General features: G+C 40.5%; 1 protein-coding gene across 1 annotated transcript in view; it reads right to left on the reverse strand.

Moving 5' to 3' along the window:
• The window catches only part of LOC124270140 (beta-1,2-xylosyltransferase-like), an 87,252-nt gene that overhangs the window by 52,663 nt on the left and 10,530 nt on the right, over positions 1–24,059 (reverse strand). The window lies entirely within an intron of this gene.

A 24,059-nucleotide genomic window follows, 5' to 3' on the forward strand; every position in this document is an offset into this window, starting at 1 on the left:
AACTTAGTTCTGGCACGCACATGCTTCCGTAGCGATGCTACATCGTTAAAATGCCTACCTCCCCTGGGTTCTGAAACTTCGAAACCATTTCCGAGGCAGGTTTCGCAGTTTCGGTTTTGCGTTCTCTCACAACAAACATGGCGGAAACGAAGTTCAGCTGACCTTCGTGGCAAAATAGAGCAGCAGTTTCTGTTACCAAAATAATGATAAAAACCAACTGAGAACTGGGAAAATATTATTTAAAGCCCCAATCTATTGAACATGACTATTGAATGTAACTTGCATACATACAATTACTTTTAACAGTAATTACGTCAACGCAAATATTTACCCCCAAAATCATCTCATCTCTATATTATTTGTTAATTCACTGATAAAAAAAAATATTGCCTTCGGCAATGCTGTCATCCAATTCGTTCCACACATATAGTAGCTGAGGCATTTTTTGGTATCAATTTTGAAACCGGATGGTGAAATCATCCAACCGTTTATAATTAAAACTAGAAACTAGTTTCACTTTGAAACCATGTATCCGAAACTGGACACTCGTTTGTAACAGGAGAAACCAGTTTCAGAAACCAAAACCAGTTTCGCAATAATCGAACAGGCCCTAAATCTAAACTTAACGCCACCTTCGCCACGTACATCCTGTGTTGCGTTACCATCCTCGAGTTGAGGGACGTGTATGCCACGTGACTGAAACGTACATCGTACAGGTAAATCATCAGACTCAGACCTCGTAACGACATCGAATTCGTGACACAATGGGAATAAAGAACTTGAAGTGATAATATAGTCAATGACACTTGTACCCACTGCTGAAACAAAAGTATAATCACCAACACCTGCATCTGAACCACATCTTCCATTCATGATAATGAGATTGAAGTACATACAGAGCTGCAGCAATGAACACCCGTATTTCTTTATCACCATGTCGCGCGAATGTCGCGACATATTACGGGTATCGAGTATATATGAGCAATGGTCTAAACCAACATGACTGGAAATATCATGCAGAATGTAATCCAACTCTATACCTGTTCTTGCATTAAAATCACCACCTAGTAGTACATCTACATTGCCAAGCTCTTGAATTATGTCAAGTTATGGTTCTAGTAAAATACGTATTCCACACTTTGTGGGCTTGTTGTTATACCATGGAGAACTTTCTGGGTGTATGTACACACAAGCCATAAGTGCATCCTTATTTGAACAGAGATTAGCTTTATCAAACACTATAAACATTACATTCTCAGTACATTTGTGTAACCTTATGACTTCTGTATACTCCTTCTAACTAACACTAGAATGCCGCCTGATAGTCTTCCTGCATTGGATAGTTTCACTGCTGGAACACTATAACGCACATACTCAGGTAAATCATCTTCAAGAGAAGTATGATCATGCCAGGTCTCAGTGAGTTCCACAATGTCATGGTGTGCTAGGAAGGATAAGAAAACAGTATCACACACCCTAAAAAGCAGACCACTAATGTTCCAAAAAAATGACACTAATACAATATTCCGCTTGGGCGGGGCCACGCCCCTATCTGTTATCATTCTGATCACCCTTCCTGTGTCGGTAGGCTCGTAGTCGAGGACGAGTGTTGGTATCGCTGCCTCCTTCTTGCCGTTCTTCTATAGTAACCGAATTTGTTTTCACTTTTCAGTTTCTGTAAAGTTTCTCTCTGTTTCTATTAGATGTTACATTCGAGATCTAATGTACAAGAAGTGGGACACCCAAGTAGATATCAATGAACTACATGCAATATAACTAACTATCGGTTACAGCCACTAAGGTTGTCAGTCCAGATTTGAAGAGGTCTATTATTTCACAATCACAATCACGACTCCGTATAGGCTACTACAGATGCCCGCATGAATATTTATTACAATGTGCGTACTCTCCATATAGCATCCCTTGTGATTGTGAAATATGGTAATAAGGTACAAAATATGTTTAGTTAAACATTGATCTAAGGGAGATAACTCCGTTTTCTTTAGCGGTATGCAAGGTGAGCATGCCGCCGGAAGACGGGGAATAACTCTCGGGTTTGTAAAGGACGTTTGAAGGTTGGTTTCTGGAATAAAAGGCTCAACCGCACACAACTGCACATGATGAAGGAATCACGGTCAAGCATGTCCGGCTTGACTGTTTGACTTTTAAATCACAGTGGATACGTATTTCAAAGCATCATCCACGAAGGATCTTTTTAATAATATTGGTTTTCATTTAATTATTGATTTTGTAAAAGAAATAGAATAGATCGATTAAATTTGCAATTGGGATTGTTAGCAGGTGTACCCTCAAAGGTGGTGGAAGTTTTGTAAAATTATTGTCAGCCTGGGAGGGTATCGTAAAACCATTCTTTCACAGAATATGTATTCCAACCACTAATTTATTTGTAGTATATTTGTAAATTGTTGGCTACAATCTCCAGCAGCTAGAGTGATGGTGTAAATCCGGCGTGGGAGCATCATAGGAAGTAGAAGTATTAAGTTTCCATGGTCCCCAGTATGGTGGCCTCACTTTGGTAGAGGGCAATCTATAGCCGATTCTGTATGATAATTGTTTTATTTAAAAAATGAAAACAATGTCAACCAGTCTTAAATATACTATTAAGCAAGTTGCTAAAATGTCCTTCGATGCACCCCTTTTATAAACTATACATATATTTATTCATAGTGTGTGACCTTCTGTCGTAACGATATTCTGAAATAATGCTGATGTCACGTAAACTTTTAACTCACTCATTCACTAAAAATACAAAACGTCAAAGTCTGAGAATACGTCTTGAAATTCCTAAAAAAAAGAAAGATTCCATTTGGCGTAAAATTCAAACATCGTTACAAGTTATAGGAATGGATTACTGAAAGTTTCTCAATGCGCCAGGCAAAACCAGGAAATGACCGGTCCAGCCCAAAAGCTGCCATCAGACACCTGTAAAGATCCGGGCGAGAACTGGTCTTGAGTAACCCATGCTTGTGGTAGGAGGCGAGTAACGGGATCAGGTGATTAGGCTAGCTGACTTGGTTGACACATGTCATAGTATCCCAGTTGCGTAGATCGGTGCTCATGCTGTTGATCACTGGATTGTCTTGTTCCGACTTGAATAAATACAGACCGCTGCCATATATGTGGAATATCGCTGAGTGCGGCGTACAACAACAAACAAGAAAAGCTCATGTGGTATATGAATTGACATCGAAACAAACGGACGCAACTAGAAATACGCGCCTACACTTTCCCTTCCCGTTTACCTTGAACTTGATATTAAACCCATTTCGCCTTATATCCATACCATGACAGTCTGTGATTTACATCCATTAGCGGATCTGACAAGCACGAGAAGGAAATGTACACGGAAGCCTTCCGTTCTCTCAGAGATCAGGCGGCATCTGGCACAGCTGTTTCCTCTGGTAACCCAGGTAATATAATTTACAAATCGAAACCGTGTCTTACAAAAGTAAAATTCTATATTACATAGCACGCAGACTCATTTTGCAAAAGTATAATGTATATATTAATAGTTGCATTATAGTTATGGAAATAATAAATGAACGCAGTCTTGTGTTCAGATGAATTGTATGTTCTGATAACTATATTGAGTGAGTGAGTTTAGTTTTACGCCGCACTCAGCAATATTCCAGCTATATGGCGGCTGTCTGTAAATAATCGAGTCTGTTTCTAAGCGTGACACACCCCTGTGATCTTAACAGCGAGGCACGACACTTCTGTACACGGGGCGGTGGGGTAGCCTAGAGGTTAAAAGTTGGGGTGAAACGGTATACCGCGGTGTTAGTAAAACCGCGGTATTTTGCCTTCGGTTCGGTATACCGTAATGCAACCCAAAAATTCGGTATTTTCGGTTTTCGTACCGTCGTTTTATTAATCATTTTAAACCTTTTCTAAAATGTCTTGAAATCGAATTATTTGGTCAAAATCTATGCATTTCTTTGGTTGACGGTCGCTATTTTCCTGGAAGTAAGTTTGAGATCGCCTCAAGTCGTCTACTTACAAAGTCAGCAAGACAGCAACTGCAGATACCAGATCAGTAGCTTGGTTCTGTTTCTTTTTTCAGGTATTTCAAATCAGACGAACAGCGGAACATCGTAATAACTTATGAAAGACAACTTTATCATAAATACACGCCATGAGCCGAGTATACTTACGATGTTTGCTGTGATACAACACACCGCGTTATAAAATGGGTAAACACTGGTATCCGAAAACGTATGATGTCAGAAAACTCAAAATAAAACGATCTACCTCGATTTCATTTTATTTGATTAAATTTAATCCAATTTTCATTCATTATAATTGTTTACAGTAACATCGGAGAAAACTTGTGTGAAATGACATCACCTCTTTCTATACGCGTACCACTTCCGCTTACCTTGTTCATAAGGGTCCGCTTTTCGCGCCCACCGCGATAGCACCTATTTCCCATCATTCTCAGCAATCACGAAAAGACACCCATTGACCCCAAGATCCGCGTTATTGACTCATTGAAGTCATATTTCATAATTAATTGCCAACATTTTGTTTTTACAACCAAAGTGGCAGGGTACCAGTTGAGCTGGATATTGGCGCTATACAAATATCATCTAATTATAATATTTATAATCAACTTTGTTGAGTACATCAGCAAGGCCCCGTAATATTCCTTTCGCGAACTCGAACGTAATAAGACAGGCATGATATCACTCAGGGGTGTCATGCATTTCAAAAGTAACTGCCCTCGCAGTTGTGCAAAATAATATTGATCAAACTCAGTACTGTGTTTGTGCGGTTTCACTTCCAAGCCGACTGGAACGTTTGTTTGGTTTATTTTTTGTAATTTAAAAAATGGAAGTAGGAAAAAGGATACGCATCAGAAACTGTCTGGTATCATGCCGTTGTTTATTTCAGATTTCGGGAAAGATCAATAAATGCTATGTTATGACTAGTAAAGAAATTGCCACAGAGTGATCGACTCTTCACATCGAGGTAATAAATACTTGATAAAACTCTGCGGTTAAGTGCAAAGGTTTGCAAAATACATGGTAGACACCTACAAGTTAGGATACAATGTGTGAAGCCCATTTCTGGTGTCGCCCGACGTGATACTGCTGAAATATTGCTAAAAGCGGCGTAAAGCTAAACTCACTCACACTACAAGTTAGGTAGATAGCATCTTAACAGAGTTTACGCAATCACTATAGGTATAGGGGTATAGGGACCCTATCCACGAAGCGATCGTAGCATTACGCCATTCGTAAGCCCTTGAGGTGAGGTGAGGTGAAATTGGGTTTACGTCGTGCTTGAGAAGAAGACGTGCATGCGTGTGTATGTGCGGCTGCTTGTACTAGCTCAGACTGAAGCTGGTTTTATAGTGCTAGCCCACTGAGATACCATGCCGCAGTGAAGCATGAATACCCCACTCAGACACATTATACTGACTCCGAGCCGACCAGTCCTTGTTGTACCCATTAATGCCGAGCGCCAGGCAGGGACCAACAAGTACCATATTTTAACGTCTTTTGGTATGACGCGGTTGGGGAGTAAGCCCTTGATAAAGTATAGTGTTACGCTAGGTCGTAAGGCTACTAATGCTTTGTGGATCGGGACCCTAGTAAGAAAAAACCGCAGTGTTTATTTTGTTGGAAGAAATACACCATAAGTTAAAGACCATAACTATCGGATCATAATTTGTTTTCCTGAAATATACGCATGCTTATCATTCTTGTTGCCAGCGTATATAGTAATTAGAGAGGTGCGTGAACCCTGCTACTTACAAATCGTGATCGAAAATTGGACTTATCAGAACCTGATTAACGTAGTTATGGCCCTTGTTTTGTTTTTTTTCTCTCGTCTTGACTTAGACAATGTGTCGTGAGATAATTGGCAAAATTACATGCTGCTTACCGTAACGAGCTGCTGTTGTGTTCCCAAGAGGAAAGAAGGCATATCGACTCTTGAAAGATGAATAATTGAACTTGTTATTTTCCTTGTTTATGTAACCTTGAGACCGAGTTGTTGGCAGGATGTCAGCTATTATATGGGGGTGGCGGGGTAGCCTAATGGGTAAAGCGTTCGCTCCTCACGCTGAAGACCCGGGTTCGATTCCTAACATGGTGCAATGTGTGAAGTCCATCTCTGGTGTCCCCGGTCCTGATAATTCTGGTATATTGCGAAAAGCGGAGAGTGTTCGCCCTTTTCTTCTAGTGATGGAACCAGGCGTTATGAAAGACAAGTCAGGAAAACATTTCACCAAAGAATATATCATACCGGTGTAAAGGTTCAGTGTTATTAGATTTTATTTGATAATTTATTCAAAAACAGATTTGTCGGATGATCTCAGTAATATTGAGCCAGGCGTTTCTTCTTGATCTGATTCCATATTTGAACCTTTGAATTTGAAACCATGACATCAAAGCATATTCAAATATATATGTTTTAAATTCGAGCATGTGAATATGGAACTGTAGTTTCCATATACAGAAATCCAGAGGCTGCAATATGCGGAATTCGAAAATGTTTCCCTAAATGGAACAATGATGACTCCGTAAATGTAACCGTACTTTGTTACGCCCGCGCGTGTAAGTGTGTGTCCTTAACATCGCTCTGCGATCTAACGGTCCTTATTAGGCAGTGCCGCGAGCCGATTCAGATCCTTATGTCTGTGATTAAGTACAACGTTACGTGAAACCATATTTCACGTTAATCAGCTAAATGTGGGAGGACAGTTGAAGCTGACACCGGCTGTAGACGTTTACCGATGAGCAGGATGCTGCGTGACAGCATAAAGATCAGAAGTGAGATGGATCTGGAATACAAGCCCAGGACTATAAGATCAATATGGTGCCCAGTGTTCCAGAGCGAAGTGCGTGCCAGCATCATATGATGGAAGGCTCAAATACTAAGATTAAATGTCATGGATTGTCAGCACCCATCCCCTGCGAGTAGGTTGCAAGATCTGCAAAGGAGGCATTTATCTCCCCTTAAGGCATAAACTCACTCACTCACCCAAGTCATTCATTCACCCAAAACACATTCACTCAGATCACTCACCCACACACACCTCAACACCTCAAAATCACTCACTCACTGTCTCTATTCTAAGTACTAATTATTTTTGTTGTTGTGTTAATGGTAATTCCTGCATTCGGATTAGCTGAACTGCGTTATTGTTTTTATTTCCCAGTAAACAGAAAGAATTAAACCACGCTCATCAATGTTTACGGACTGTTGGGGGAATTCCCCCTCTACTAACCTGTGTACATATCATCATTCGCGGGACATTTGGCTACGTTTATGCATATTATTCCAGCTCGTCCAAACCACACTTCACGGAGACCGAGAAGGAACAAACAATTATGCTCGACAAGTTCAGGTCCTGAATTCTCGATCGTCTCTTTTTAATATCTCGCTCGCCTGGGTTACAAAAACTTTATGTCTTCGGATTTCAATTCTAACTTGCTTTTTCCCAATTGTGTCTACCCGTTGTCAGGGAACCAATGTTAGAACCTGGCGATTTCTGACTAATACGCCTTCTGGCATATTTGTTCTGGTTAGTAACGGTTCCAAAAACAAAACGAAAACCGATGTGCAAACATTTGTTTGCACATCGGTTTATCTATTCATGCAACTGAAAACATACACAGTCAATGTTTACATAACATACATATGTACTTTATATATCAATATGGTGACAATATTGATCACAATAATCACAGACTCCTACTAAGCAATATACTGAACAGGTTAATGACGGGACAGTCGCGTGATCTGCTAAGGAGTTCTTCTGCAATCGCAGCACTGCAGTATCACAATAATACTACCATGTTCATAAACATTTTTGATCGGTGCGGTAGCCTAGTGGTTAAAGTGTTCGCTCATCACGCCGAAGACCCGGGTTCGATTCCCCACATGGGTACAATGTGTGAAGCCCATTTCTGGTGTCCCCCACCGTGATATTGCTGGAATATTGCTAAAAGGGGCGTATCACAAAGTTGTGTTAAGCAATTAAAATGGGATCAAAATGCTGTGCATAAATGCTTTTAATAATATCCCAGTACTGTGCTTAAAGACTGCAACTAGCTCATAATACTATGCATTAATAATGAAACAGTAATATGCATAGAAACTAATATAGCGTTACAAAAGTATGCTTGACGATTGAAATAATGTCTCAGTACTGTGTACAAGCATCGGAAGAGTCCCACAATACTGCGTGTCAAACTTGAAACAGTACTCTGTAATGCGTTCATCAATGTAAAGTCCACCAATAATGTGCTCTTGCAGTTGAAAAATAATATCCTGAAGGTCAAACTCAATGACTCGCTTCAGATAATTTACTTCCTATGGTTTCAAACTGCATACCAACGTCTACATAACTCGAATCTACCTAAAAGGATCAAGTGCATGTTCCCTGTTCCCCAGTAAACATATACGACCCTATCAGCAGATGTGACTCTCTGAAGTTTGTTAACTTGCCACAGACCGCCACAGCGTTTAAGTAAGCAAGTCGATGCCCAGCGTGTTATTACTGAAAAACCGGTGTCCGAGCACATAGTATTGATCGATCAAACGTGCCGCAGATAAATAATTTGAAACCACCAACCTTTCCAAAAGCAGTACCTTCACCCATTTTGCATCTGGCACGATACCATAACTCTGCAGATGTCGCCATACAACGTACCCCCATCCTCATGACACACACTCCCCAACACCCTCTACCCTACAGCTCCAAATCAGCCCAGAAGCCGTTAATTACGTCTTTCAGACAGAACCAAGTTTATCAGGCGTTAATATAGTTCACAGTGTCTGCATTCCTACTCGGCCTAATGACCTCATCGACTGGAACCGCCGTCAGACGGTTTTCAGACACGAGTCGAGAACTGCCTGAAATTCTAAAAGCAACCTTGTTAGATTAGGGACAAAACACGGAAAGATTTCTAACATCAAATTGGAAACAGTCGGAAGCCAGATGAGCAGAATAATCAATTACCATCACCCTTCGGGGTTCGGTGGAGTCCGTCTAATTTCGTAAATTGTCGCTGGCTTGTCCGGAAACTGCCGATTGGTATTTGGAATGATGATGCTGGCCTTCAACCTGAACGACTGAGTGCTATTCCTGGCCTTCTTCGATAATAGAATAGAATATAATGGGAGCTTCTTTGATTACAACGAGCATATGCTGCTATTACATGCTTTAAAAATGGGATATCCATAAAGATCGACAAGGCAGCGTTTTGTGAGATTTCTGCCTCAGGGACGTCTATGCGTGCATGTTTGATAGTCAGCAACATTTACGTGATGTTGGATCAAAATGCATCTTTGATAGTCAACAACAATCAAGATGTATGTTTAATAATCAGCAACAATCAAGATGTATGTTTGATAAACAGCAACAATATAGATGTATGTTTGATAAACAGCAACAATCAAGATGTATGTTTGATAAACAGCAACAATATAGATGTATGTTTAATAATCAGCAACAATCAAGATGTATGTTTGATAAACAGCAACAATCAAGATGTATGTTTGATAGTCAGCAACAATCAAGATGTATATTTGATAAACAGCAACAATGAAGATGTATGTTTAATAATCAGCAACAATCAAGATGTATGTTTGATAAACAGCAACAATCTAGATGTATGTTTGATAGTCAGTAACAATCAAGATGTATGTTTGATAATCAGCAACAATCTAGATGTATGTTTGATAATCAGCAACAATCAAGATGTATGTTTGATAGTCAGCAACAATCAAGATGTATGTCTGATAGTCAGCAACAATCAAGATGTTTGATAGTCAGCAACAATCAAGATGTAGCGATGGTGAGTCTGATAGTCAGCAACAATCAAGATGTTTGTCTGATAGTCAGCAACAATCAAGATGTTTGTCTGATAGTCAGCAACAATCTAGATGTATGTTTGATAGTCAGCAACAATCAAGATGTATGTCTGATAGTCAGCAACAATCAAGATGTATGTCTGATAGTCAGCAACAATCAAGATGTATGTCTGATAGTCAGCAACAATCAAGATGTATGTCTGATAGCCAGCAACAATGCAAGATGTATGTCCGATAGTCAGATGATTTGATTTCTTCACATTTTGGAGTGTTCTTGGTTGTCAGTAAATTAGAACTTCACTTTTCAGCATGATTAATGGCAATCAGCAGTAATTACTCAATGTCACATCAGCTTGTCTGTAGCATTGTGATATTTAATGCCAAACCTTGCATGCTCAGCAATACTAGTATTTCAGTTATAGATCACAAAACATAATGCGTGTGTCTGTTGGCAATGTTGCAGGTACTAGTATACTCACGACAATTGATACAAGTGTCTGTTGGCAATATTGCAGGTACTAGTATCCTTACGACAATTGATACATGTGTCTGTTGGCAATATTGCAGTTACTAGTATCCTCACGACAATTGATACATGTGTCTGTTGGCAATATTGCAGGTACTAGTATCCCCACGACAATTGATACATGTGTCTGTTGGCAATATTGCAGGTACTAGTATCCTCACGGCAATTGATACTCGGTCTGTTGGAAATATTGCAGGTACTAGTATCATCACGACAATTGATACATCTGTTACTAGTATATGAGTTGTTGTAACATGTTTTCAGTTGCACTCGTTTGACCATCTGTTTCTATTACAGACTGTTCGTCTAAAACACTTTGAACGTTGAACGTGACTGTAGTGTTAACACGATATACAGTTTTCTAATGAAACTGGAGACATATCAACTTGAAAGTGACGTTCATGCGTTTTACACGAGACTGTTTTCTAGAAATGACTCATTTTTTGTCGCACGTTATGAGTTTGAAAGTTCAATATCATGCTACACTGATTGTAATTACAAACTTTAATTCAGCTCATAAATCTCTCTTTGAAATATGCACGCTGTAGACATCAGCTGTATAACCACAGTTTGCACATTTCAAATCGCATTGCAATACACACGTTCTAGACAACATTATCGATTCAGAGACAAATAATACATTTTAAATCGCATTATCATGCACACGTCGTCATACAGCGTTAATGTTTTTATCAAAGCTGTTTGACAGTCATCAAGAAACGTCAACATATCTAAACATCGTCTATTGATACATAAAACTACGGTTAGAACCAACTGAAAGGGACAACGAATGTTAGTGCTTTATAAACGTCGTTCGCTACGCGTAAATTTACTAAATCTATAGCAAGTTGTGGGGACCGCAACATTTCGTTTTAAGTCTTTTAGGAAAGTCACTGTATTCGTTTTCATAGATCGGTTGTTTGTTGTTTAACGCCCCACTCAGCAACATTCCAGCTATATGGCGGCGGTCTGTAAATAATCGAGTCTGGACCAGACAATCCAGTGATCAACAGCATGAGCACCGATCTACGCAATTGGGATACAATGACATGTGTCAACCACGTCAGCGAGCCTGACCACCAAATCCCATTAGTCGCCTTTTATGACAAGCATGGGTTACTGAAGGTCAATATTCTAACCCGACCTTCACGGGTCATCTCGATATGAATCGTATTTATGTAGTTAAATGACTCGAGCCATGAAATACAAATAATTACGTAAAGAAATATGGTGACACCTGTTTTCAATATCTACTCACTGAAACTGACACATACCGAATAGTTGAACAATTACAAATGACGTATCTAAGTGAGTGAGTGAGTTTAGTTTTACGCCGCTTTTAGCAATATTCCAGCAATATCACGACGGGTCAAAGAAACCATGGTGACAGGGAGGACGTATATTCAGGTCATTGCATTATGCATTCTTTTCTTGAATGTACATATTCAGAACATGCCATTATATTCATTGCGTGAATTATATACAATATTATTTGTTACTTTTTTCCTGCTTCGTATTTTCCTGTTACTTTTTTTCCTACATTCAGCAAGGAGACATTGAATTATCCGACACTCTGTATAATCCGACAGTTTTTCCCGGTCCCAGTGAGTGTCGGATTATACAGAGTCCACTGTACTCAGTATCAGAAAGGTTCGAAACTGTTGCTGCTCGTATGTTGAAATGCATCTACATTCAGCTAACAATCTGACTTGGTTTCTACATGTCATTGTACCCCAATTGCGTTGATCGATGCTCATGATGTCAAGCACGGGTTTGTCTGGTCCAGATTCGATTGTTTACAGATCGGTGTCATACTGCTGGAATATTGCAATTGCTGAGTGCAGCATTAAACAACAAACAACCACATCGCAATATAACTGCAATAATCTTGACGTCAAACCCAATTCCATCTCATCGTATATCTTGACAAAGATGCATTTTCATAACGGCGCAACCACGATGTCAGGTCAATCCCTAACGATGTAACGAAATATCTACTCAAGGCTGGACACAATGACATAACCTCCGATGCCATGACCCTCTTTAACACCTAACGCGTTGCACGATCACCCAAAGGCACCACCAAACACGAATTCTATTAAAATTCATTGGCTCATTGACTCGCAATTCTGCCGCTCCTAAAACTCTGAACATACGCATTCGACAAACGTCCATTGAAATCTCGTTCCAGATGCTTAATTAACAATGACTCTTGAAAATGAAATCGCCCCTCCCATGTTGTTTTGTGGTTAGAAGACGCCAGAGATTTAATCATTCAGACAACTCTCGGCACCATCACGAACAGAAGGTTTGTATTCTTTCTATCTTCGATGATGTCACGCATCCCGCCTTGCCCATTTGTGACCCATGAAGAAAGCACCAGTCTGCCACGCAATGCCCTGCCTAGGATGTTAAATGTTAATGTTTGACTCTGTAGGCTGGGAAAGTGATTTCCTGGATTACATACATAACCCACGAACGAAGGTCCTGGAGTCTCAAAATTTACGTTCGGGTTAACCCACGAACGTATTATTACTTTAGACATATCTTATTAACGACTCCCATCAGGAACATCTCGGTCTAATTACGACTTAAAACTACATAACGGTAAAATCTTCTCGTGAATTTGCCAGTCTGCAAGTCGAGCTCACAAGACAATTAAGCTTTCTAATAGCCAGTAATACGAAAGAATGGCAATTTAAGCCGACATGCTCACATTTTATTCCACGGCTCAATCGAGGCGTTATTTGATTTGACCTGACGCGTTGGGTCACGGTGGCTCAGTTGTCAGAGGTACCGCAATTGTCGTTACAAATTGCGGCCCTTAGGCGTACCAGGATCCTATGATCATGGATTCTAGTGTCCGGTTTCTGTTTGTCAGCAACATAACCATTTCCAAATGGACATATTGTTCAAAGCGTCACAAACGCCAACTCACACACTTATTCACTTCATGCGCATGCGTCGAAATGCCGAATACATATTTCAGACACCTTGAGGTTTCGATGCAAATGCCAAGAGTTCACTACGATATGCCTACATGCTCACTTCATCTTTCGTCACAAAACTGACAACCGTCTCAAAGAACGTACAAATTACCATGCCACAAAACGGCTATTAATTTTATTTTTCCATCAGCTGAACACACGTCGAGTAGAAATTGCAGAAACGCTTTTCGGAAGTCGTATGGCAAACAGTCCTCTTCTCGTTGCCGGTCTAAATTATATTTAAAGATGCAATAAAACACGCTCAGTCGACAGTCATCAGCGAGATCAAAAGGACTCACCACGACGTAATCTCCCCTGCTCCACTGCCTGGTTTGAAATTTCAAGTTTGCTTTGAATAAATACGTTCAAATGAGTCGATTCAGTTCGAAAGGTTACATAAAATGGGACATCTCTTGTCGCTTAGCAATGAACACCGAATTCAGAATTTTAATGAGTTCCTTGGATCGATGACCTGGGATATAAAATTCCGTTCATATAAGAGCACGTTTCTCTCTCTAACTACATTTACACAACCAGTATAATCTTCTTCATGTCAGTCTAGATTCATTTCTATGAACTTAAATCAGCGACGGATCGGTACGTGGTGACATGCATAGAGATTAATATTCGTTTATATAAGTTTCTCCTGTTAGCGGATTCTTTGGCACGTCGATGGAGTGCCATATTCATGGACCTTTGAAAGGTGCATACTAAAGACTGGAGGTTATTCGAAGAGTTTGTAATTTATGATGAAGTCGAATAGTTTCTTTTTTATCTAGGAATATTTTCCCCCTGAACTAAGATGGCCGTGTATTTGGTTGTTGAAGTGCCACCCGTCATCAGATGCCACGATAGAAGCACGCATGCAAACACACTGATGGGCATAGGCACACGTCGGTACAATGTATACTTGACACTACTACTACTACTACTACTACTACTACTACTACTACTACTACTACTACTACTGCTACTGCTGCTGCTACTACTACTACTACTACTACTACTACTACTACTACTACTACTACTACTACTACTACTGCTACTACTACTACTACTACTACTGCTGCTACTGCTACTGCTGCTGCTACTGCTGCTACTACTACTGCTACTACTACTACTACTACTACTACTACTACTACTACTACTACTACTACTACTACTACTACTACTACTACTACTACTACTCTACTGCTGCTACTACTACTACTGCTACTACTTCACTACTACTGCTACTACTGCTGCTACTGCTACTACTACCACTACTACTCTACCACCACTACTACTACTCTACTACTACCACCACTGCTGCTGCTACTACTAATATTACCACTGCTACTGCTGCTACTGCTACTACCACTACTACCACTCTGCTACTACTACACTACTGCTGCTGCTGCTACTACTAATACTTCACTGCTACCACTACTACTACTGCTACTACTACTACTAAAACCACTGCCGCTTCTACTTACTACTACCACTGCTGCTGCTACTACTACTACTACTACTACTAATGCTACTCCTACTATTACTACTACTACTTCTACTACTACTACTACTACTACTTCTACTACTAAAATTAATACTAATACTAAATACTACCACTACTGCTGCTATTACTACAATTAATACTACTATTACCATTACTGCTGCTACTACTACTACTACTGCAACTGCTACTACTACTACTACTACTACTACTGCTGCTGCTACTACTACTACTACTGCTACTATTACTGCTACTGCTGCTGCTACTATTACTACTACTGCTGCTGCTACTGCTACTACTATTACCACTACTGCTGCTACTGCTACTACTACTGCTGCTACTACTACTATTACTTCTACTATTACCACTACTGCTGCTGCTGCTGCTACTACTACTACTACTACTGCTACTACTACTATTACTTCTACTATTACCACTACTCTGCTGCTACTACTACTACTGCCTCTGCTGCTCCTGCTATTGTCATTCATAAGTGACCATGTTTAGAAAAGATAATAATATATTGGATGATTTATCATGTTCTTATTGTTCTTTTGGTAAAACTGATGACGAATTTCACATAGTATTAGTTTGTGAAGTTTTTTTGCCTGCCGAAATAATTATTTAAAATGTACTCATGACACCCCACAAACTATGTGTAGTCTGCTTAATTCTAATAATGCTGATATTATCAAATCTGCTGCCATTTTAATGAAACATTTGATTCCATTCTTAAGTCACTTATAAAACCGTATCTCTTGTCAGTGGACCATTAGTTGTCATTAAGCAACTTCAACTGAACCATGGGCCACTGGGCCTCAACTATTGAATAAAACCTGTCTGTCTGTCAGTATGTCTGGCTGTCTGTCTCTGTGTCATGCCATAGCACGAGATAAACGAGATCGGGTAATCCGGCTTTATCACACGTGTTCTTCATTGTCAACGTCTACTACACCTACGAGATATACACAACTCCTACCACCACCTCTGCTACCTGGTATATACTCACAACGTCATGACCTTTACTTGAGAATGGCAACATTAGAACCTCGTTATGTATACAAGTGAACGCACTTGTTGAACAGATGACGACAATCCATAGCCCACTGGTAGTACGTTAAAGGCTGGCTGTTAAGAAGATGCTTACATAACTCGACAAATGAAAGGCTACAGTATCTCTCAGGGGAGAGCGAAACCGGTGACAAAGTAGTCATAGGTGCTGCTATTCGCTTTGCAGAGTTACGCCCCTTGAGCGTGCGGTTTGAATCCAAGATTCCTCTCTTGTTATGATTCTGGGTTTACCAACACCATATCTTCATCATTTGTTTACTCTTCTTGGTAACCAGACACAGTGGTCATGAGAAACTGAAGTATTAGACCTGGATTTCATTTGCCACGGGCGCCGCACTATAAAGTAGTCCGATGTTCCGTACGATCTTTTAGGCATCGTGGGTGACCGCGGGCTACGACGTTTGTGTTCACATTGTTTACGGGCATCGTGTGATTTCCTTGGGGACAGGCCGTGGCAAACCTGCATGGAGGCTGCACAGAAATCGTACGGAGATCTTACGAAGATCTTACGGAGTTCTTACGGAGGCCGCACGTTGATCTTGCGGTAGCCGTTTGATGGCCGTGCGGATATCCTACGATCCTTTAGTTACGGGCTACGGTCCTTGTACGATTTTTCCAAATTGGTCAAACTTCGTTGTTTGACAAATTCGTAGAGGCTACGGCGCCCGTAGAATCGTGCGAAAATCGTACGGCCACCGCCTGCCGCCGCACGGAGACCGCACGGAAATAGAGCTTCGGACAGTTTACGGGCGCCGTAGACCCACTGCAGGCCAAATGTGAACCACGCATAATCGAAACAGGATAGGCCTATGGATTTCAGCCTCTTTCCATCTTGTCTATGGATTTACAAGAACACATGCAGTTAATCCAGAACTACGTTATTTCTTCAACTAGGGCGTAGCAAGTACATAGCATTGACGTACTGTACCAATGGAACTGGGTCGATGTTTCAACTCGTGTCTCAAGCTCCAGCTTTTATTTTCAGCAAAATCAGCGATATCAGGGCTCTTGAGTAACTGGTCCATTACTGGATTTTCTGCCTGGTTTCGGCAGAGACAGCCGCCGTATTTCAATTGCATTTCAGGTAGGTGTAAGGCGACAAAGCAATCAAACAAAATGTGGTATACAAATATACCTCGAGGTTCACAGGAAATGTGCACGACTTAATATGATCGAATACATTAAGAATTTTCCATGAACATCAAAATTACATACTTAAGACCAACTACAAGGTGTGGTTACATTATCAAACGTTTGATGATCGGTTCGGTAGTCGAGTTGTTAACTCTTGACTATCGACTCTTGAAAGATGAATATTTGTTGTTGTTTTGCTTGTTTACGTAACCTTGAGACTTGGGCGTTCAATATACACCGCGTTTTTAGCAGGATGTCAGCTATTACATGATGGGGGTGAGGTGGCCTGGTGCTTAAAGCGTTCGCCAGTCACGCCGAAGTCCCGGGTTCGTTTTTGCACTTGGGTACAATGTGTGAAGCTCATTTCTGGTGTCCCCCGCCGTGGTATTGCTGGAATATTGCTAAAAGCGGCGTAAAACAAAACTCACTCACTCATCAAACGTTTGACAGTAGTTTACAACGTTAACAATGCTGACGAAGCATATCTGGTATAGATTTGAAAAATTAAGTGAAGACAAGACACTCTTCATGGATGACGATGTCTTCATTCGGTTATGATGCGACGTTTCGATATAGATCCTTATAATGTAGTAGAAATTGTCATTCAAAATGTAACATACTTTACTGTTTCACAAAAACCTCTAAACTGACAATCAAAACGTTTATTGCTTTTGGAATACTGTCAGTGTCAGTCGACATACATATATGTTATGAGTGAGTAAGTGAGTTTTACACAGCTATTAACAATATTCCAGCAATATCAAGGCGGAGTGAATCCAGAAATGGGCTTCACACATTGTACCCATGTTTTGAATCGAACCCGGGTCTTCGGCGTGACGAGCGAACGCTTTAACCACTAGGCTACACCACTGCCCCATGTATATGTGATGAGCTTCGGGTGCTACCGGTAGGGCAGGCATGCTTACCCTCGCCGCAAACACCTGGAGACATCACAGAGTTTCATACATCATTCGCCACCATTTAGCCTTCTACGCCTAATTAATATACATTTCGGCGAATAATCCAGACTGATCATTGTCTGGCGTTGGTGTCATCAGTCTGAGACACCTTCAGGGCCATGTCTTGCCCAAAGACCCTTTGCACATCCTTTCTTTGGGTTCCGGCCAAATTGGCATTTATACATTAATGTTTGCCCTTAAGTAAATGGCAAATACGAACGTGTCTCTAGTTATCTGGTTCTTCATGGTTATAGATTCCTGCGAGTCTGTCCTTGAAGATAATTGACCTTTGGGCCTTGGAGTATGTTTCACTTATTAATTAACAATGTGTTCCTGAGCCCGGGTCATCACACGACACAAGGAATGATTGTTTGGAATTTTACTTCAGCCTTGGGTGTTTCCTAACCAAACAAAAAGGGGTGTGCAACCTATAACGTTTACTAGGAATATTCAAACTGGAAAATATTTATATTCGTATTCTCTGTTTAAGCAACATTTTATATACATACATACATACATACATACATACATACATACATACATACATACATACATACATACATACATACATACATACAAACATACAAACATTTGTATAGCGCCGATATTCAGTACAACTGCTCAAAGGCGCTTTGATTTCCCACGATCATAGGATGTGCATCACAACGGCACATCGTATTTTCAATCTATGTGAAAAGTATTTAAAAGTTGTAAATGTTAATAAATTAAGAGTATCGCATTTCTGTTATAATAGTCTAATGTATTTTTAAACATTATGTCATGCTGCTGAGAACCAATCCTGCAGAATGTGTGACAGTGATAGTATTGAAGATGAACATCACGTTCTTCTCACCTGTCCCCAGTGTTGAAGATGTAAGGAGCCATTATATCCCATCTAGGTATACACCCTGTCCCACGATTTACACATTCTCTATACTAACTATGTCATGTACATATATATGCTCCTTGCCTCATACAATTAATTCTCCTGATTAAGGAGTAACGTTGTGTGTCTCATTATAAAGAAGTTGACATCAATAAAAAATCCTCCTTATGTGTATCGCTTCTAAATTCCATTCAAAGAACAAATAATGTCAACCGACAATGTCTAGCTTCTACAGAATGTTGCAACGTTTATACACCATCCACTGTATAAATGTAAACATGCTTGTATCATTCATGTCAACCGGAAATGTCCAGCTTCTACAGAATGTTGCACCGTTTATACACCATCCACTGTATTAACGTAAACATGCTTGTATCATTCATGTCAACCGGAAATGTCCAGCTTCTACAGAATGTTGCCAGGTTTATACACCATCCACTGTATTAACGTAAACATGCTTGTATCATTCATGTCAACCGGAAATTGTCAGCTTCTACAGAATGTTGGCAGTTTTATACACCATCCACTGTATGAACGTAAACATGCTTGTAGCACTCACCCATTATAACTACTTTTACTTGTACTACGAGGCTCTGGCCTACAGTTTAAGGAGAGGAATCTGTATGGTTAGTTTCACAGATAATGTAAATTTAGTATGTTTCTTGCACAGAAAGCATAAAGGATTCGTTTACCCCAAGGCAGGACGGTTTTACGCCTCTCTTAGCAATATTCCACGGCTTTGATCACATTTGAGCCTCATCGCCATGCTTAACCTGAATGCAAGTAACATTATTATGAATATGTTTTATCGTACATAATTTTACATAATCTTGGCGCAAAAATTCAGTCTTGTGGTTAAAGCATTGGCTGGACGCGCCGCAGATTTGATTTCCAGCACGTGCAGAATGTTTGAAGCCTCACTCTCTCACTCATCCACCCACTCACTCACTCACGCACTCACTCCTGAATGACCATCAATGTGCAATTTATGTAAGCATTTACGTAAGATGGCATTGTACAGACATATATATATATATATACTTATGGAAACGAATAAGGGAACACATGATAAAACAAGTGTTCCTTTATTCTTTACCGGGTTTCTTCAGGAGCTTTGTTTTGCACTGTACGTGAAATTCTCGAAAAGAATAAAGGAACACTTGTTTTTTCATGTGTTCCCTTATTCGTTTCCATCAGTATATAATGTGTAGCCAGATGATCGATACATTTTGAAATAATGGCACACACAATCAACAAGATTATTAACTAAAGGCCATCTCGAGCGTATGATTTACAGTCCTCCCAAATGGGACAAACCTTTCATATAGTAATATTCATTAAAGTAGACCATGATGAATTGTTTCATTAGGCTGAACTCCCTGATAGCAGCTGCTGCGACTGGTAATACAGAATTTGTCAGACTGAGTGTTGTAAATATTAATGTTACAAGTCCATTACTCGACGTCTTTGGTGGTTCTGAAGACGGTATCAGGTGGCAGGCCATAACCAGCCTGCTGCTGTACATGTTGGATCTTAACCTTCAACGGGAATTCCTATAATTCCATCTCGGGCGGTGAGCTTAATATCAAACGTTTGAGGGGCGGTGGGGTAGCCGAGTAGTTAAAGCGCTCGCTCGTCACGCCGAAGGCCCGGTTCGATTGCCAAATGGGTACAATGCGTGAAGCCCATTTTTGGTGTCCCCTCCATGACGTTTCTGGAATATTGCTAACAGCGGCGTAAAACTAAACTCATTCACTCACACACTCCAATTCCACTTGTAGGTCAACTTTTGCAAATTATGATGCGACATTATAACCTGTTTTTCTGAGTACGTACATTTCGATTGTTTTAAGTATTCTTTTATTCGGGGGTGAGTGCTTCTTATGTTAACGGCAAAATACCATACACCCAAAGACACTCAGTAGACAGGGAGCCAGTAGTACCTCCCATGTCACCTAACCATCGCAACGGGGCGGTGAGGCAGCTCAGTGGTTAAAGCGTTCGCTCATCACGCCGAAGACCTGGGTTCGATTCCCACACGGGTACAATGTGTGAAGCCCATTTCTGGTGTCCCCCGCCGTGATATTGCTAGAATGTTGCTAAAAGCGGCGTAAAACCATGCTCACTCACTAACTATCGCAACTGTTCTTACTCTCATGTTTTACAGCGTCATACGTTTTCAACGCCCAGTGGCACGGCGCTGTTTTTACACCCCTCTTACATGAAAATGGACATGTCCATGCCGAACACTCTACTACAAGAAGAAGTGTCTGTAATGCCCTGAAAGATTCAAACTGCACGTGGCTGTTCCTGACGTGGCAGGCGCCGCATGTCAAAAAACGTTTAATTGAGGTTAAAACAATATCAGAAAAAAACTTTCAGTCTGTTTTTATCACTGAAATGTAGAGCAACACATTTACGTTTCGCTGTAAATTTATAATTTTACCCCGACCAAGTTCACGTGCACATCATGAAATATGCTTGCACTAAAAGTGACGTGTTCGAACGAAATTCAAAACACGTTGTGAATGGAATGATCACTTTCTAAATCCATAAACATTTATAACTCGATTCCCAAATAATATCATCCCAATTTTCTATAAGTACATTAGATAGATAATGATCTTGTTATCTATTCTTGATATTTCTTTTGTATTTTACTAGTTATGGTATCATTTCGCCATTACCTACATGTATGAATATCCAGCGGAGAACCTTTCAAACACGCAATGCAAAACAGAGACAACAGCACAGGGCGACTAGATGGTAAAGGTTAAACCCCAACTTTTAACATGTTTAATAATCCATCTTCTCTCATGTTTTGGTCTAAAAAAACGATGTCTTTTGTCTTCAACCTATAAGCAGCTGATAAACGAAATAGTTCAGCTCAGATAAGTTGAAATGAACAGAACTGGACTATATATACTTTAGTCGTTAGCTGCAATCTTTAAGGCAAAATTCAAGTACTGATTTTGCTAAATTGTTTATGCATGAAAATACTATCATTCTCTTTTTCGAGGAGTCACTTCTTCACATAAGGTACAGAATAACAAGTGGTGACATTCATTTGTGAGTGAGTGAGTATGGTTTTACGCCGCTTTTAGCAATATTCCAGCAACATCACGGCGGACATTCATTTGTAGTCCTATCAGGAGTTATGCTATAGTATTCAGGACACGGCAGTCAGTTTTGTTTCTATCGACGTTAAATACCAACAGACCACTCCCGTACTGCAACGGATCAACTCCTATACTTTGCCTATAAATGACATTCACTAATAGCACCGCCATGGTTGTCAGACGTTCTCCAGCCTTACGTTCCAGCCATATCTCTTCATTCTCATCAATATATTGTACTAAAGGGAAACTTGGCTGCAAGTCAAACAACGAACGCTTTACTTCCAGGAACCGAAGGAGGTGCTGACCAATATTGGACAGCCTGGTGTTGAGTTTGCGGTGGCAGTCATTAATGTCTCACTACTGACTGACTGAGTTTTGGTTTTATGCCGCTTTTAGCAATATTCCAGCAATATCACGGCGGGGGACACCAGAAATGGGCTTCACACATTGTACCCATGTGGGGATTCGAACCCGGGTCTTCGGCGTGACGAGCCAACGCTTTAACCACTAGGCTACCCCACCGCCCCTAATGTCTCACTAAGACTCCCTTATACGGGAGTGATTTGGAAGAAGGTACTACATTTGGAGATTACTAGATATATTAAATGATCATCATGATAGATGATTTATGGAAGAGGTTTTTTGGTTGCCGTTGAGTGAATGAGTGACTTTAGTTTTACGCCGCTTTGAGCAATATTCCAACATTATCACGGCAGGGGACACCAAAAGTGGGCTTCAAACTTTGTACCCATATACATGTGGGAAATCGAACCCGAGTCTTCGGCGTGACGAGCGATGGCTTTACCCAATAGGCTATCCCACCGCCTCTTATAGCTACCGTTATTCTTTAATATAAGCAAAGAATACAAAATTAAACATCCAGCTTCTCACGTTCTATTCAATGCGGTTTGAAATGTGCGATCGTCATCAGCATGGCTCTACTATCTTCTGTTATTTGAAACGCACATTCCGTAGTTAACCGCCTGGGTGTAAAGATACTGTTGGCAACTCGACACCGAGACCATTCAGCATACTGAACTGGGGTTAGATTACATATCACGCTGAAGGCAGTACAACGTCGACATGAGACACTCATTCCTACTTACATGGGGTTAGATCATGTATCACGCTTCTTTAGAGGTGAGGTGAAATTGGGTTTTACGTCGTGCTTGAGAATATTTCGCTCATATGACGATGCTTCTTTAGAGGTGCAATGTAGATATGAAATACATATTACTACTTACATAGGGATAAATTATATATAATACTTCCTCAAGCAGTGTAATGTCGATATGTGAAACATGGGGTTATACTGACTGACTGAGTTTGGTTTTACGCCACTTTTAGCAATATTCCAGCAACATCACGGTGGGGGACACTAGAAATGGGCTTCACACATTGTGCCCATGTGGGGATTCGAACCCAGGTCTTCGGCGTGACGAGCCAACGCTTTAACCATTAGGCTACCCCACCGCCCCTGGGGTTATATGATATGTGAATTTTATGTGTATGTCACATAGTATGGAATCATAGAGATGTCAATGATGGCGTTGTTTGAGACGTATGTCGTACCAACACACGGAGAAGTATGATAGTGCCCCCGCAAACACAACCCAAGGATATTAAATACTCAGTTAGTAGAGTCCCCCAGCTATGTGAAACATACATGCTGTTGACATAGTGTAAAAATGTACATGGTGCTTCAGACATTACGATGCCAATTCGCTACGTGAAACATACACTCTACTGACATAGTATTAGGTTATATATGCTGCTTCAGGCTTTGATCATGCACTATGTGATACATTCCATTGACATAGTGCTTAGTTATATGTGGTGCTTGAGGCAGCACAATGCCCGTCCGGTATGTGAAACATGCATCCCATAGCCGCCCGGTATGTGAAACATACATCCAATTGACATAGTGCTTAGTTATATAGGGTGCTTGAGGCAGCACAATGGCCGCGCGGTATGTGAAACATACATCCCATTGACTTAGTGCTTAGTTATATGGGGTGCTTGAGGCAGCACAATGG

This window comes from Haliotis rubra, unplaced genomic scaffold (genome assembly GCF_003918875.1).
Source record: "Haliotis rubra isolate DU_JTF1 unplaced genomic scaffold, ASM391887v1 Scf15, whole genome shotgun sequence".
Taxonomy (NCBI): domain Eukaryota; kingdom Metazoa; phylum Mollusca; class Gastropoda; order Lepetellida; family Haliotidae; genus Haliotis; species Haliotis rubra.